Here is a 13,803-nt window from a genome sequence, read left to right as displayed (position 1 = left end):
ATAGAAAAAGGTTAAATAGCAAAACCTGACAGGAAGCAGAAAGTGATGTAATCATTGCTTTGGCCTGAAAGGGAGAGGCACTGTGTTCAGGGTCTTCAGGAAAGCTCCCTGTAGAGGATGGAACCACTTTTAGCTGCAAAGAAGTGAGAAGTGCATCAGAGGAGGCAAATAAAGCTATGGCGACTAAGAGTTGAGGCAACTACAGGAGATGAATTTGACCGAGCAGGTCAAGAAAGTTGAAATCAAATCTCTGCAATTAACATCTCTGAGCTCAGATTTTATTTTTTGAGGTATATATGGCCTAGGAAAAACGAGCACGATTCAGACAGGGTTCATATCTCAGTCCTGCACTATTAGCTGTGTGACCATATCCATGTATTTAACCTCTTTTGAGCCTCAGTTTCCTCATCTGTAAAAGGACCATAATTCATGCTCTACCTAAGTAGGTAATTATGTGGCTCCACTGAGGTAAGGGACATGACAGTGCCTAAAGAGCCATAAAGAATTCTGTGAATGTAATGGAATTTTCTAGCAGTGCCTGTTTTTAAAGTTCCTACTCTTTGCTGGGACCCCTACTTAAAAAACAACGTGTAACCTAAATGGTATACAGACCAAGTTTTTCCTTGTGCAGTCTTTTTTTTTTTTTTTTCCATTAAACATTTCTGGGTTCCTGCTGATTCTTTTGTAAACCACTTCCTTTTGTGGAAATCTTGAACTAGTCTTGATGTAGAAACTGGCTGCTGGGGCAATGGTGAATGAACCAGTTTATTAAAGTTATTGCCCGATCTTTGGAGAAAGGTGGTCCTTTCTGGCTCTTTGTCATAGATTGCAACTCCCTCCCAATCATAGAAACTTCGTTCTTAAATACTTTTAATTGACTGCATCTTGCTGTTCTGTAATTCTAGCTTACAAAATAAGCTCTTCCTAAATATATCCTCTGATGACTACTCCAGCTTGCTATGCTTTCAATTTCTCACATCTTGGGTTATTTGAAGAAGTTTATATTTATCTAATCCCCCAAGCAGCCCCAAGGGGAAGCAGGCTGCCCCCAGGCTCCACACGCGGTCTGCACTCCTCGGCCAGAAGGGACGAGATTCACTTCCCTTTGTTTTTCACACGAGTCACTATGGTTCTGACTCAACCACATATCTCTTCCTTTGCTATACCCTTACTTGAATCATTGCTACTCTTGATAACCAAATACTGGGTTACTTTTATGCCTCTATGTTCTTTTCTTTTTTCTACTCATTGGAAAGTCTAATACCTTGCCCCTTTTCTTCCCCCACAAAGAGTAAAACCTAATATGAACTGATCTTCAGGTTCTATGTCTGCGAATTTAATTAGTACAGTTGGCATTATCTCACGGGGTTGGGGGATTGGAGGAAGGAGAAAGGAAGCTGTTATTAATAAAACTGGAGTCTATGTTTAAAAACAAAGTCCTACTTTTCATTTTTTTCCCTGTTCTTAGAAGCAATGTATCTTGTACTTCAGGGCTAAAATGTACCTTCCTCTCTGAAATCTTGGCTATAAACCCTGGCTCTATAGTTCTTCTTTCTTTTCCAGGAAGACACTTTGCAGCCCAAGCAGATGTTGGATTGACCAGCATAGTCTAGGCAAATTTTACTGTTAAAGGAAGATCCTGATGGAAGGATCAAAGCTTTGATTGTGCTGTGATGTCTGATCCGTAACCAACCTTCACCCACGCCTCCCTCCCCCTCACCCTTTTCCCTCTTTATCTCCTTCTGATTTGCAGTGCTCTTCAGATACCTTTTCTTCGGGCCAAGTGGGATCTAGAACTCCAACATGGCACCCTTCTACCTTACAGTGCCCTCAGCAGAGTCTCTGTCAGCCTCAGATGGAATAGTCTGGAGCTAGAGGTCTCTCACGAGCACGATGTTTTGGTGTGCTTGCATCAGATTCCTGTTGCAGAGTTTAGGAAGCGAATCTGGTAACCGCCTAAACGAAAACATTTCCCCTTACTCTCTACGTCAAACAGAAGTTACCTGAAATGGATGCCAACTTTGAGGAGTGAAGACAAAGCTCTGTATTTTAAGGAGGCCTCAATGAATAGGGCAAGGACCTTGGCTTCACTAGCTGGACCTGGTTACACAACTTAGCTTCAGTTTCCTCTTATATCGGATGAGGAGATGCTGTCTCCCTCGCATAATGTTTATGAGAGGGCAATGAGATAATTTAAATGAAGTAGCCGTTTCTCTTAGGCAGAATCGCTTCTGTTTTGTTTACAGGCTGTGGACTAGGCCTCCTCGAAGTTTGTTTTTTGAGTTGCAGTCATGTGATTCATATTTCTGGTCAAGCCCTGGTGCTCTGGGTAGGTGTTTTTGTCCACCTCCCCCCAGCTCCTGGGGGAAAGGGAGGCTTGCCAAGCTCGTCCTTGTGCTGGAGTAAGAGCCACGGAGGGCAGGACTTAAGAGCTCAGGCTGGAGCTGGGCTGCCTGGGTTCCAGTGTTCCTCTTCAGGAACTAGCTGTGCCACTTCGGACAAATTACTCAGCCTCTCTGTGCTTCAGTTTCCTCATCTGTAGAATAGGGAAAACTGTATCCCATAGTGTGGAAAAAACTACAGGAAAAAACAAACAGGCAGGCTCATAGAGGCTGTAAGAATTAAAAGAGAAAAGTCCTGCATATATGTAAAAGGCTTAGGACAGTGCCTGGTTCCCGATTTGCTGTGACTGTTCACAGGACCCACCAGACTGCCCACCGCGTGGTGAGTGCTTTCCAGATGCAGGCTTGCGGGCAACAGGCAGGAGAACCCTCCTCTCACCCTGCCCCCTCCCTCTGTAGGGACCCTACATACATATGCAAACTGCACAGGCTGATAAGAGGTACAGAGTACTGAGTAGAATTCTGGTTCCTGTTTCTGGGAGAGTGGTCCCAGGAGGTGGGACAGCAGACGGGAACCCGTGTGCAGAGTCTGGCTCAGCATGTGAGCCTCAGAGCACTTCCTCTCGACGTTGTTAGTGTCATAGCAAGGCTGTCACCTGCAGACAGTCACTGCCTGGCCTCAGACTGGGCACTGGGGTCATGCTGAAGGCCTGTGTGGGCTCCCTGAGGCTCAGGCTCTCAGCCAGAGATGTTCTGTTTCTCCCGTTCTTCCCTCTCCTCTACACAACCCTTCCCTGCCCTTCCCTGAACTTCTCCTTCACTTGGAGAATTCCTATTGTCCTTCAAGTCTCATCCTGGATGGAACTTCTTCCGGAAAACCTTCGCTGGCCTCCAGTGATCCTCCATAGGCCCCTCTAATTCCCTCCCATTTGGTAGCCCAGGGCTCCTGGCCATATCCATCTTGGCGGTCAGTTCTGCAGGGACGGGGCTACGTCCAACTTGCTATGCTGTATCTGTAACTCCTGGCCTCTGGTAAAATAGATTCTAAAAATATGTTTAACCAATGACACATGGAACACTAGAAAGTACTACAGGGCATAGGCCGTTTCCAAGAGACATCCGCGCACTCTGTGGGGTCATCCTGCCTGCAGGGGGGAGGGTGGGGTTGGAGAGTGACAGGAGAGCACACCTTTATTGGGAACAACCCCTGACGTTTACAATTACGGGAGCAAACAAATAGGCAGGCTCGTAACACCTGATTTAGAAACGAGTCCTATTATATTTAGTATTAACCCCAAACCTCAGTTTTCAGTTTAGGGTAGAATTTAGGGCTTAAAAACTGAATGGAGGTTCAGCACAGAAAAACCACACATTAAGGACTGATTACATATTGTACATTCTTCTCAAAGCTATCTAATAATAGCTGTTTCTTGCCTCTTAATTGATGGTGTAGTATCTAAAGGAAAGGAGCCTGGGAAGGCTATCCCATTGTATTTTTAGAAGTACTTAAGTGAACTGTAACAACCTGAGAGTCATGGCAATGTCCAGGACGTTTTGTATCCTCCGCGGGCAGATGATATATTACTGCCTGCCAGACGCAGCGTCTGAAGGAATTCTGCAGATCAAGGGCCAGATCTTGACAGGAGACTTGTTCTAAAACAATCATCAGCTGGGCTGAAACAACATTAAAAATATTTCTACGTTTGCTAAGAGCGCTGTTCATAGCATCTCACCCCAGAGTTTTTATCCTCTGCTTTTTGGAGTTGTTTCCATGGAGGCCACGCCCCCATGTCATACATGACAGCTGACAGGGGCATCGTGTAAGGTTGAGTGGTCAACTTTAAGCTTTTCTGCTTTAGCAGGAAAATTAAAAAAAAAAAAAAGAAAGAAAGAAAAGAAACCTGGAGATTATCATACTAAGTGAAGTAAGTCAGACGGAGAAAGACAAATATCATATGATACCGCTTAATACAAATGAACTTATTTACAAAACAGCAACAGACTCACAGACTTCGCTTGAAACAGTTTTGTTAGATTGTATTGTTACAGCTGTCATATCAGCGTGCATTTAAAAAAAAAAACCTTATCAAAATTGGTGAATTTTTGTGTAGCCATTTAAATATTGAAGATGGAAGAAAAAAGCAACATTTTCATCATATTATGCTTTATTATTTCAAGAAAGGTAAAAATGCAACTGAAACGCAAAAAATAGATTTGTGCAGTGTATGGAGAAGGCGCTGTGACTGATCAAATGTGTCAAAGTGGTTTGCAAAGTTTCCTGCTGGAGATTTCTCGCTGGACGATGCTCCACGGTCGGGGAGACCAGTGGAAGTTGAAAGCGATCAAATTGACACGTTAACTGAGAACAGTCAATGTTATACCATGCAGGAGATAGCCGACATACTCAAAATATCCAAATCAAGTGCTGAAAATCATTTTTACCAGCTTGCTTATGTTAATCGCTTTGATGTTTGGGTTCCACATAAATTAAGCGAAAAAAACCTTCTTGACCATATATCTCCGTGCGATTCTCTACTGAAATGTAATAAAAATGTTCCGTTTTTAAAACAAATTGTGATGGGCGATGAAAAGTGGATACTGTACAATAATGTGGAACAGAAGAGATCGTGGGGCAAGCGAAATGAACCACCACCAACCACACCAAAGGCCGGTCTTTGTCCAGAGAAGGTGATGCTGTGTATATGGTGGGTTGGAAGGAGTCCTCTATTATGAGCTCCTTCTGGAAAACCAAACGACGAATTCCAACAAGTACTGCTCCCAATTATACCAACTGAAAGCAGCACTTGACAAAAAGCGTCTGGAATTAGTCAACCGAAAGCTCATAATCTTCCGTCAGGATAACGCGAGACCGTTTCTTTGATGACCAGACAAAAACTGTTACAGCTTGGCTGGGAAGTTCTGATTCATCTGCCGTATTCACGAGATATTGCACCTTCGGATTTCCATTTATCTAGGTCTTTACAAAATTCTCTTAATGGAAAAAATTTCCATTCCCTGGAAGACTGTACGAAGCACCTGGAACAGTTCTTTGCTCAAAAAGATAAAAAACTGCCGACTGCATCTGGCAGTTTTGGGAAGATGGAATTATGAAGTTGCCTGAAGAAATGGCAGAAGGTAGTGGAACAAAATGGTGAATAGGTTGTTCAATGAAGCTCTTGGTGAAAATGAAAAAGTGTGTCTTTTATTTTTACTTTAAAAACCGAAGGAACTTTTTTGCCAATCCAATAGTTTTATCATTTTAACAAATGACATGAAATTTTATACTTACGAATGAAACTCCCAGTTCTTGTTTTTCTTTCCCAACTGGAGGAAACTAAAAAAAGAAAGCCTACTTTTGCTTTGGGATTGGATTTATTTTCAGTTTATTTGTTGATTTGAGGGCCCATTACAATCCCCCGCGGGGCAAGGAAAGTCCTGAGTCTGTGGACCAGACTTTCCCTCCTGCCTCTGGCACTGACCAGGGCACACATGGGGGGACATGTCACTTAACTTTCTGATGGGCAGTTTCCTCATCTGAAAAGCAGGGGTAATATATCTCCCTCACGTGGGTGATGTCTATGTTCAACACATACTGGACAACAAGAATTTTAAAATCTGAATTTAGGTTGTTTTTTTTTTTAGATACATGTTTGTAGGAAGAAAACTTGGATTCCGCCATAAAACCAGAGTCTGGGTTCTGCTGCTTCTTAGCTCTGAACAAGTTAACTCAGAAACAGAACCTTTGGGGTCTAAGCCCCCTTGTCTCACAAACGACAAAACTGAAGTCCAGAAAAATGAAGGGCTTTGCCTAAGGCTATGCGGTAAGCTAGTGACCAGGCACTGACCATAAACCAGGGATGCCTGGTCCCAGGGTTTTCCAGTCACATGTCCTGCCTTTGGTAAAGAGCTATGTAGGTTTGTTATATTAATTATTTTCAGTGTCTACCTAATTTGATATTCTGAGTTCCAAAAAACCTGCTTTAGATGAAAAGAGGAAAATGGCAACCATGATTGACCAGGAGGAAATGATAGAGCAGAGAGCCTTAGCGCTCAGATATAGCTCAGAAAACTAAGACTCGGAGAGGTGAATATTAGCTTGGACTTACACATGGACACACAGGCCAGCTCCTGATTTCTCATCTTTCCCCTCACATCACAGCTGCCTCAGTTTGATGGAAAATGGCAAGGTGACACATGTACTATATGTTGTTGGAAACCTTCAGTGGCTGGTACAATGCTTAGCACCCCAGAAGTCTCCCTAGATGCCTTCAAAAAATTCTGCTACCAGAAGTTTCAGTATAGGGTGTTGAGTGGGATTTACAAACTGAATTCACTGGTATAATCGCCACCCTGATCCAGAAACAGAACATTATCAGCATTCCAGAAGCATCCTGCATGTCCCCAATCAATGGGGGCATCCTGTCCTCACTTCTGATAGCATAAATTAGCTTTCTCCTGTTTTCGTGCTTTAGGTATAAATGGAATAAAATAGTATGTACTCATTTGTGTCTGGCTTCTTTTGGGGAATATTTTGATGTTGACTTAGATCCAACAGAAGTAGAGGGGAAAAAACTCTTTTGCATATTGCTGTTTCATATTCATGATGAAAGCTGGTATCAATATAGCAGTTGATTAGAAAGAGTGTGTAGGTGAAATTGAGTTGCAAGCCGTCCTTATTGCCAAGATTTTTGTACCTTAAGTGATTCATTTTACACTAAATTATACTTTTTAGTTAGGCCAGTTGATGTAAGTAATACAAGATTGGGGAAGGAAAGTGAAAAATAAAAAAACCCTTTCTCTTGTGTGCTTCTCTTGAATTTATTATTTTTAAACAAATTTTTGGTTTTACGGTATGTTCAGAAGAGAATAGTGAATTTTCTAAATAACTATTCTATTCCACATCAATAGAGACTCTTGAATAAAGAGCCCAGATGATTCTGTCTTCGTTATCTTTGTATTCCTACTGTCTAACTAAATGTCCGGCATATAGTAGGTATTTAATAAATAATAGCTGCTAGAATAAATGAATGATTAAATAAGTTAAAAGAAGATGGCAAACAAAGAGTCATGACTTTCTTATGCTAGAGAACATGGACCATCAGAGTACTGAGGAAGAATAAGAGACTTTCTAAGTATTGGAAGAGAGTTTTGGAAGTAGTTTTGCCTTTGGCATCTGGAGTCAGGCAGCTGTAATCCTCTGGTCCTCGTGTGGCAGAGACTGCTCACTATCTCCTAGGGTCCCTTTTCCTTTGCTTCTTCTAGTGATGGGATTCCTGAGTATTAGCAAGGCACACAGCTACTCAGCTAGAGACAATATTTCACAGCATCCTTTGTAGCTACAAGACTAAGTTCTTGCCAATGGGAAGTCACCAGAAGTGATGTGGCACCTTCTGGATATTACTTTTATTAAAAAAAAATTTTTTAACATCTTTATTGGAGTATAATTATTTTACAATTGTGTGTTAGTTTCTGCTGTATAACAAAGTGAATCAGCTATATGTATACATATATCCCCATATCTCCTCCCTATTGTGTCTCCCTCCCACCCTCCCTATCCCACCCCTCTAGGTGGTCACAAAGCACAGAGCTGATCTCCCTGTGCTCTGTGGCTGCTTCCCACTAGCTATCTATTTTACATTTGGTAGTGTATATTTGTCCATGCCATTACTTTTAAAAGACAATTCCTGCTGGCTGGGAGACAATAACACTAGAACAGCTAGTTCTAGGGTTCCAGAGATGAAAGTCACATATTGGTAGCAGAGTCTCCCTGCTTGCCTCTGCACTGTCAGGTGAAAGACAAACAAGCTTCTATGTTATGAAGACATTGTATTTTGGGATTTCTTGTTTTTAATTGAAAAAGGACCTTAGCATGTATTCAATTAATACAAAAATTGGTACCAGAAGTGGGATGTGACCACATAAAGAACCTAAATTTTGTGGCATTGGATAGCAACAAGCAGAGGTGACATGGGCACAATATTTCATCTAGGAACAATGGCAGCACTTGTTATTCTGTGAAATATCATTTGCTAAGACAGTTACCTATTATAACTAGGAAGACAGGCTATGGGCCTACTGACCTTTAGCTCAAAGAGAACAACTCAGACTATACCTATACGTTGGTCCTCACTACTGTTAACAATGTATTATAAGAGGAAAGGGAAGTCAGATAATTATTAGTCAGGAAGCAGAGATAGAAGGGAATATAGATCCGATAAGGGAATATAGCTCTCATTTATGGTTTGCAATCTAATATGGCTCAGAGATTAAAAGTTGGGCCATGCAGTGTTGGAAGATCTGTGTCCCCAGACAGCAGTAGATAAGTTTGATGATGGAGGTCTTTCTCATGGACCTTCTGTTAAGTATTTTCCTTGGCCAGAAGAGGCCAAAGCAAAGACTGGATAAAAGACATTGCCTTCCTAACTGTTTCAAATGGTTGCCACTAAAGGTAGCCAACATTAAACTGAAGCAAAGAGGAAAAGGCTGAACAGAGAGGCCAGTAAATAAAAGAGGAGGCTTGGCTCAAGAGCTGTGACCAGAGAGATCTTTGGCTACTCTTACTTTCACATGGAAGCCAGTAGATTAGAATTCCACTTGGGTTGTGTGATCTATTTGCAGAAACAAGGGTAGGCATGACTATCAGGCAGAGGGGTAGACATGGAAGAGAGTGATGTTACCCTAATAACCATTTTTCTTTTCTTTCTTTTTCTAACAAAATATCCAATTCCCCCTGGCAAGTATTAGTAGGGCACACGGTTGCCTACCTAGTTACTATATTCCCTCAGCTTTCTTTGGGATTAAGTTTACTATGTGACTCATTTCTAGCCAATGGTATGTGAGAGGGAGTTTTGTATGTTTGTAAATCATTGGTTATTTACTCTCTCTCCACACCCCGCCCCTTTTCCCATGTCTTTGAAATAGACAAAAACTGGAGCTTCCCTGGGCCAAAGAGAAGAGCTGCATATTGATGACAATAGAGCCATCCCACTTGTGTGATATCACCCAATTCTGGACTGTTACACGGAAGAAAAACAGACTTTGGTTTTATTTAAGACACACTATTTTTTAAGTGCCTTTGTTTCAGCTTAACCTGTAGTCCAGTGAACACGTAGGCTTTTGCACACTCTCAGGTTCAATACAAGAAAGGAGAAACCACTTTAAGTATTTTAAACTGAAAGGGTTTTAATACAGGGGATTAGGCACTTAAAAAGCATTAGAAGGGTTGAAGAAACAGGTTCTGGGTTGTTCCAAAGTCATCCAGAAATGACCACAAAACTTTACAAAACTGACCCACTGGAGGTTACTACCTCTGAGACCAGCCACAAAACTCTGCCAGGATCAAGAACTTGCTGCTGTCTCTAAACACCAAAGTATCTATAGAATGGATGCTGGAGCATCCATTGGCTCCATGGCTCCTTGGCTCCATGCCAAGGAGCCTTAACTTGTTTGCCAGAAGAAACAGTCAAGAAAGGATAAGAAAGTGGTTTCTGCCTCACTTCTGCCTTCTATATCATCATGTCTCACTTGCGTGTATCTACCTTTTGGGACACAATTTTCTTCCAGTACCCTAGCTGCAAGGGAATATGGGAAATGTAGTTTTTGTCTTTGCAACCTCTTCAATGAGAATGAATGGAAATTAAGTGAGCAGATTCAGTCCCAGCACCCAGTTATCTCAACTCTATTCAATAGAATGGAAATGGTATATTACCTACCTCAAAGGGCTCATGGGAGAATTAGATGAGATTTAATACATGTGAAGCACGTATATATGACTGGCACATATTTAAAACTCAAAAAATTGTAGCCATTATATCATAAAATCATCTAGTAACTTAAAATATGTGCCTCTTGGCCACATTCATGTCCTTTTCACCAAAATGATTCATTGGTTAGGGATCGATAAGCTTGATAAAGATGCTTTTTCTGTATAATAATATAAAAGTATCCATCTCCTATTATTACAAAAGCTAGCTGCTACCTGAACATTATGAAAACATAAGTTTTCTTTAGCGAATGCTCCAGAAAGTAAGAACGCGCCATGGTTTGACAATAGGGTGAGGCATTAAGGCTGGAGAAAGCAGTAAGGGTCCAGTCATTTTTAGACTCTCTTTAAGAGTCAGCACTGTATTTTAGAGCAGTGGGAATCTATTGAACGATTTTAAGTTGGGGAGAGGCATTATCAGACTTGCCTTTCAGAAAGCTCCCAGATTGCTACCTCAGAACCCTGTCAGGGGAATTTTACGGTAATGGAATAAATTTATGTTTTCAATTAATATACACAAAATGTCTGTAGGTGCTTTTGTATACTTATTACCTTCTGTGAATTAAAAGCTTGATTCTGATTCATATAAATAAATGAGAGGAAAGAAAGAAGATGTCATCTTCTGTTGGTTTATAACTATGAAGGAAGCAGGTATTATATAAGATTTTCTATGAATTGGATCCAGAGTTCTCCAATAGTTATTTAATGGCTGAGTGTGAAAGACTTTTAAAGCATAATATTGCTGCACTGTTACCTATTAGTGACCAAAATGTTGGTAAATTTCCTTATGTTATGTGACCAGACATTGGAATGATTCAGACATTTTACTCAGGCTCTCCTAATGAGACACCTCACACAGGCAGACCTCAAATTGATGTACAGAGAATGGTCGAGCCACATATGCTGAGGATAATCTTGCTGGACTGCTGTTTCATTCATCTGTTCGGATCTTCAGTCAAGGGTAACAAAACTATGGTAGCATTCTTAACAATTCCTTTTAAATTGAGTAGATTATAGATATAAAGTGTGGTATGCCCTGTTTTAAAATCAATGATGTCTGAGGTAAGTATAGGACATGGCAAAACTGCAGGGATAGGTATCAGGTCAAATGAAAAAAAGCCATTCAGTTGCTGAGCAAAGAGTGCCTGTCAGCTCTGTTCCACAACACTGGTGGCAAATGCCAGTGTTGCCAATATCATTACAGGCAAAATGTCAGTCACAGTCCGACTTCCTTAGTCTTGAGTGTTTCCTGTGCAGTCTAAAAATACACTGGGAGAAAGTAGACTGAGTTCACGGGCTGGGAGCAATCTGCTTCATTCTGAGCAGAAGCCAGACTGTTCATTCAGTATCTAACTGTGGAATACTAAAAGAAATTAAGTCATTTAAACAACCCCCAAACTATGATTCAATTAAAAAAGTGGTTATTGGATTTGATGCCTCTTAAGGTGTTCTTGGTTCTTTTTCTTCCACCCTGATAATCTAAGAGTTAGTTTCTATCCTCCCAGTCCTCCTTGAATCCAGTGAAAAAAGTACAATTCAGAGTAAGTGTGACTTTCTGAAATAGTATCTTTGAACTGTTAAAATTTTTAGAACTTTAACTCCTAGAGATATCACATGTCTGTGAGTTTGGTCAGTAATTTTACCAGTTTGATTTACTTATTGCATATTCACTGAATGCCTACTACGTGCTGCGCTGTCTTGAGCAAAGATTTTCAGGGTGTGTACTCTACTGAGGACACATTTTTCTGAACCTTCACAGTCTCTGTATTACAGACATGGAAACTGACTGCTGCCCTGCCAGGAAAGATGAGTTATCTGTGGTGACAGAGACCATCACTTGACTAGAGTTCCATGGATGAGCCAGATGAATTGTTTACCAGCCACCCCCTCTTCATTAGTCATTTTCAAGTCATGTTTACGTGACCTGGAATAATGTAAACTAGTTAAAAGACCTAAAATGTTATTTTAAATAGGTATTCTTAAAAAAACATGGCAGTATTCTTATGTTTTACAAAGTCTCTAAAAAGATCCAAGTTTAGATTAGATTCTTAAAAAGGATACACAGGGCTTCCCTGGTGGCGAAGTGGTTGAGAGTCCACCTGCCGATGCAGGGGACACGGGTTCGTGTCCCGGTCCGGGAAGATCCCACATGCCGTGGAGCGGCTGGGCCCATGAGCCTGCCCCGCGTACCGCAAAAAAAAAAAAAGAATACACAAAGAAACAGGAGATATTTATTAATAATTAATAGTTTATTAAAATTCTTAAGAAATTATTTCCAGCTTTAAAATCATACAAAGATGATAGAAGGGGAAAACAAGTAGGAAAATATAGGAATCCACAAATCAATCAGTTATACACATTAACAAAATGAAGGATAAAAATCACATGATCATCTCAGTAGATGCAGAAAAAGCATTTGACAAGATTCAGCACCCATTCATGATAAAAACTCTCAATAAAGTTGATATAGAGGGAACGTACCTTATAATAAAAAAGGTTTTTTATGACAAACCTTAGCTAACATACTCAATGGTAAAAAGCTGAAAGCTTTTCCTCTAAGGTCAGGAACAAGACAAGGATGCCCAGTCTCACCAGTTATATATAACATAGTATTGGAAGTTGAAGTCACAACAATTAGACAAGAAAAAGAAATAAAGACATACAAACTGAAATGGAAGAAGTAAAGCTATCACTAATTTGCAGATGACATGATACTATATATAGAAAACCATAAACACTTCACCAAAAATCTGCTAGAACTAATAAATAAATTGAGTAATGTTGTAGGACACAAAATTAATATACAGAGATCTGTTGCATTTCTATACACTAAAAATGAACTATTGGAAAGAGAACTCAAGAAAACAATCTCATTTACAATCTAATCAAGAAGAATACAATACCTAGGAATAAATTTAACCCAGGAGGTGAAAGATCTGTACTTTGAAAACTATAAGATATTGATGAAAGAAAATGAAGATGATACAAATAAATGGAAAGATATACTGCGCTCATGGACTGGAAGAATTAATATTGTTAAAATGTTCATACTCTTCAAAACAGTCTACAGAGTCAATGCAATCCCTGTCAAAATACTCATGGCATTTTTCACAGAACTAGAACAAATTAATCCCCAAATTTGTATGCAATCACAAAAGATTTCGAATAGCCAAAGCAGTCTTGAGAAAGAAGAAAGCTGGAGTTATTATGCTCCCTGACTTCAAACTCTATTAGAAAGCTATAGTAATCAAGACAGTATGGTACTGGCACAAAAACAGACACATAAGATCAATGCAACAGAACAGAGAGCCCAGAAATAAACCCACACTTATATGGTCAATGCCTCCTATGACAAAGGAGGCAAGTCCATACAACGGGGAAAAGAGAGTCTTTTCAATAAGTGGTGTTGGGAAAAGTGGACAGCTACATGGAAAAGAATGAAAGTAGAATATTTTCTCACACCATATACAAAAGTAAACTCAAAATGGATTAAAGACTTAAATGTAACATCTGCAGCCATGAAACTCCTAGAAGAAAACATAGGCAACACTCTCTTTGATATTTGTCTTAGCAATATATATATTTTTTGGATCTATCTTCTCAAGAAAGGGAAACAAAAACAAAAATAAATAAATGAGACCTAATTGAATTTAAAAGCTTTTGCATGGCAAAGAAAACCATCAGCAAAAGAAAAAGACA

General features: G+C 40.2%; 1 long non-coding RNA gene across 1 annotated transcript in view; it reads right to left on the bottom strand.

Moving 5' to 3' along the window:
• Positions 1-10,383: 10,383 nt before the first annotated feature.
• The window catches only part of LOC129392163 (uncharacterized), a 30,707-nt gene continuing 27,287 nt past the window's right edge, over positions 10,384-13,803 (bottom strand). Inside the window, exons 2-3 of the long non-coding RNA XR_008617525.1 lie at positions 12,166-12,281; positions 10,384-11,043 (exon numbers count right to left, since the gene is read on the bottom strand). This is a non-coding gene — a long non-coding RNA (uncharacterized lncRNA). The remainder of the gene's footprint in view (positions 11,044-12,165; positions 12,282-13,803) is intronic.

The sequence above is a fragment of the Physeter macrocephalus genome, chromosome 6 (genome assembly GCF_002837175.3).
Source record: "Physeter macrocephalus isolate SW-GA chromosome 6, ASM283717v5, whole genome shotgun sequence".
Classification (NCBI taxonomy): domain Eukaryota; kingdom Metazoa; phylum Chordata; class Mammalia; order Artiodactyla; family Physeteridae; genus Physeter; species Physeter macrocephalus.
This window is presented reverse-complemented; position numbering and strand designations above follow the sequence as displayed.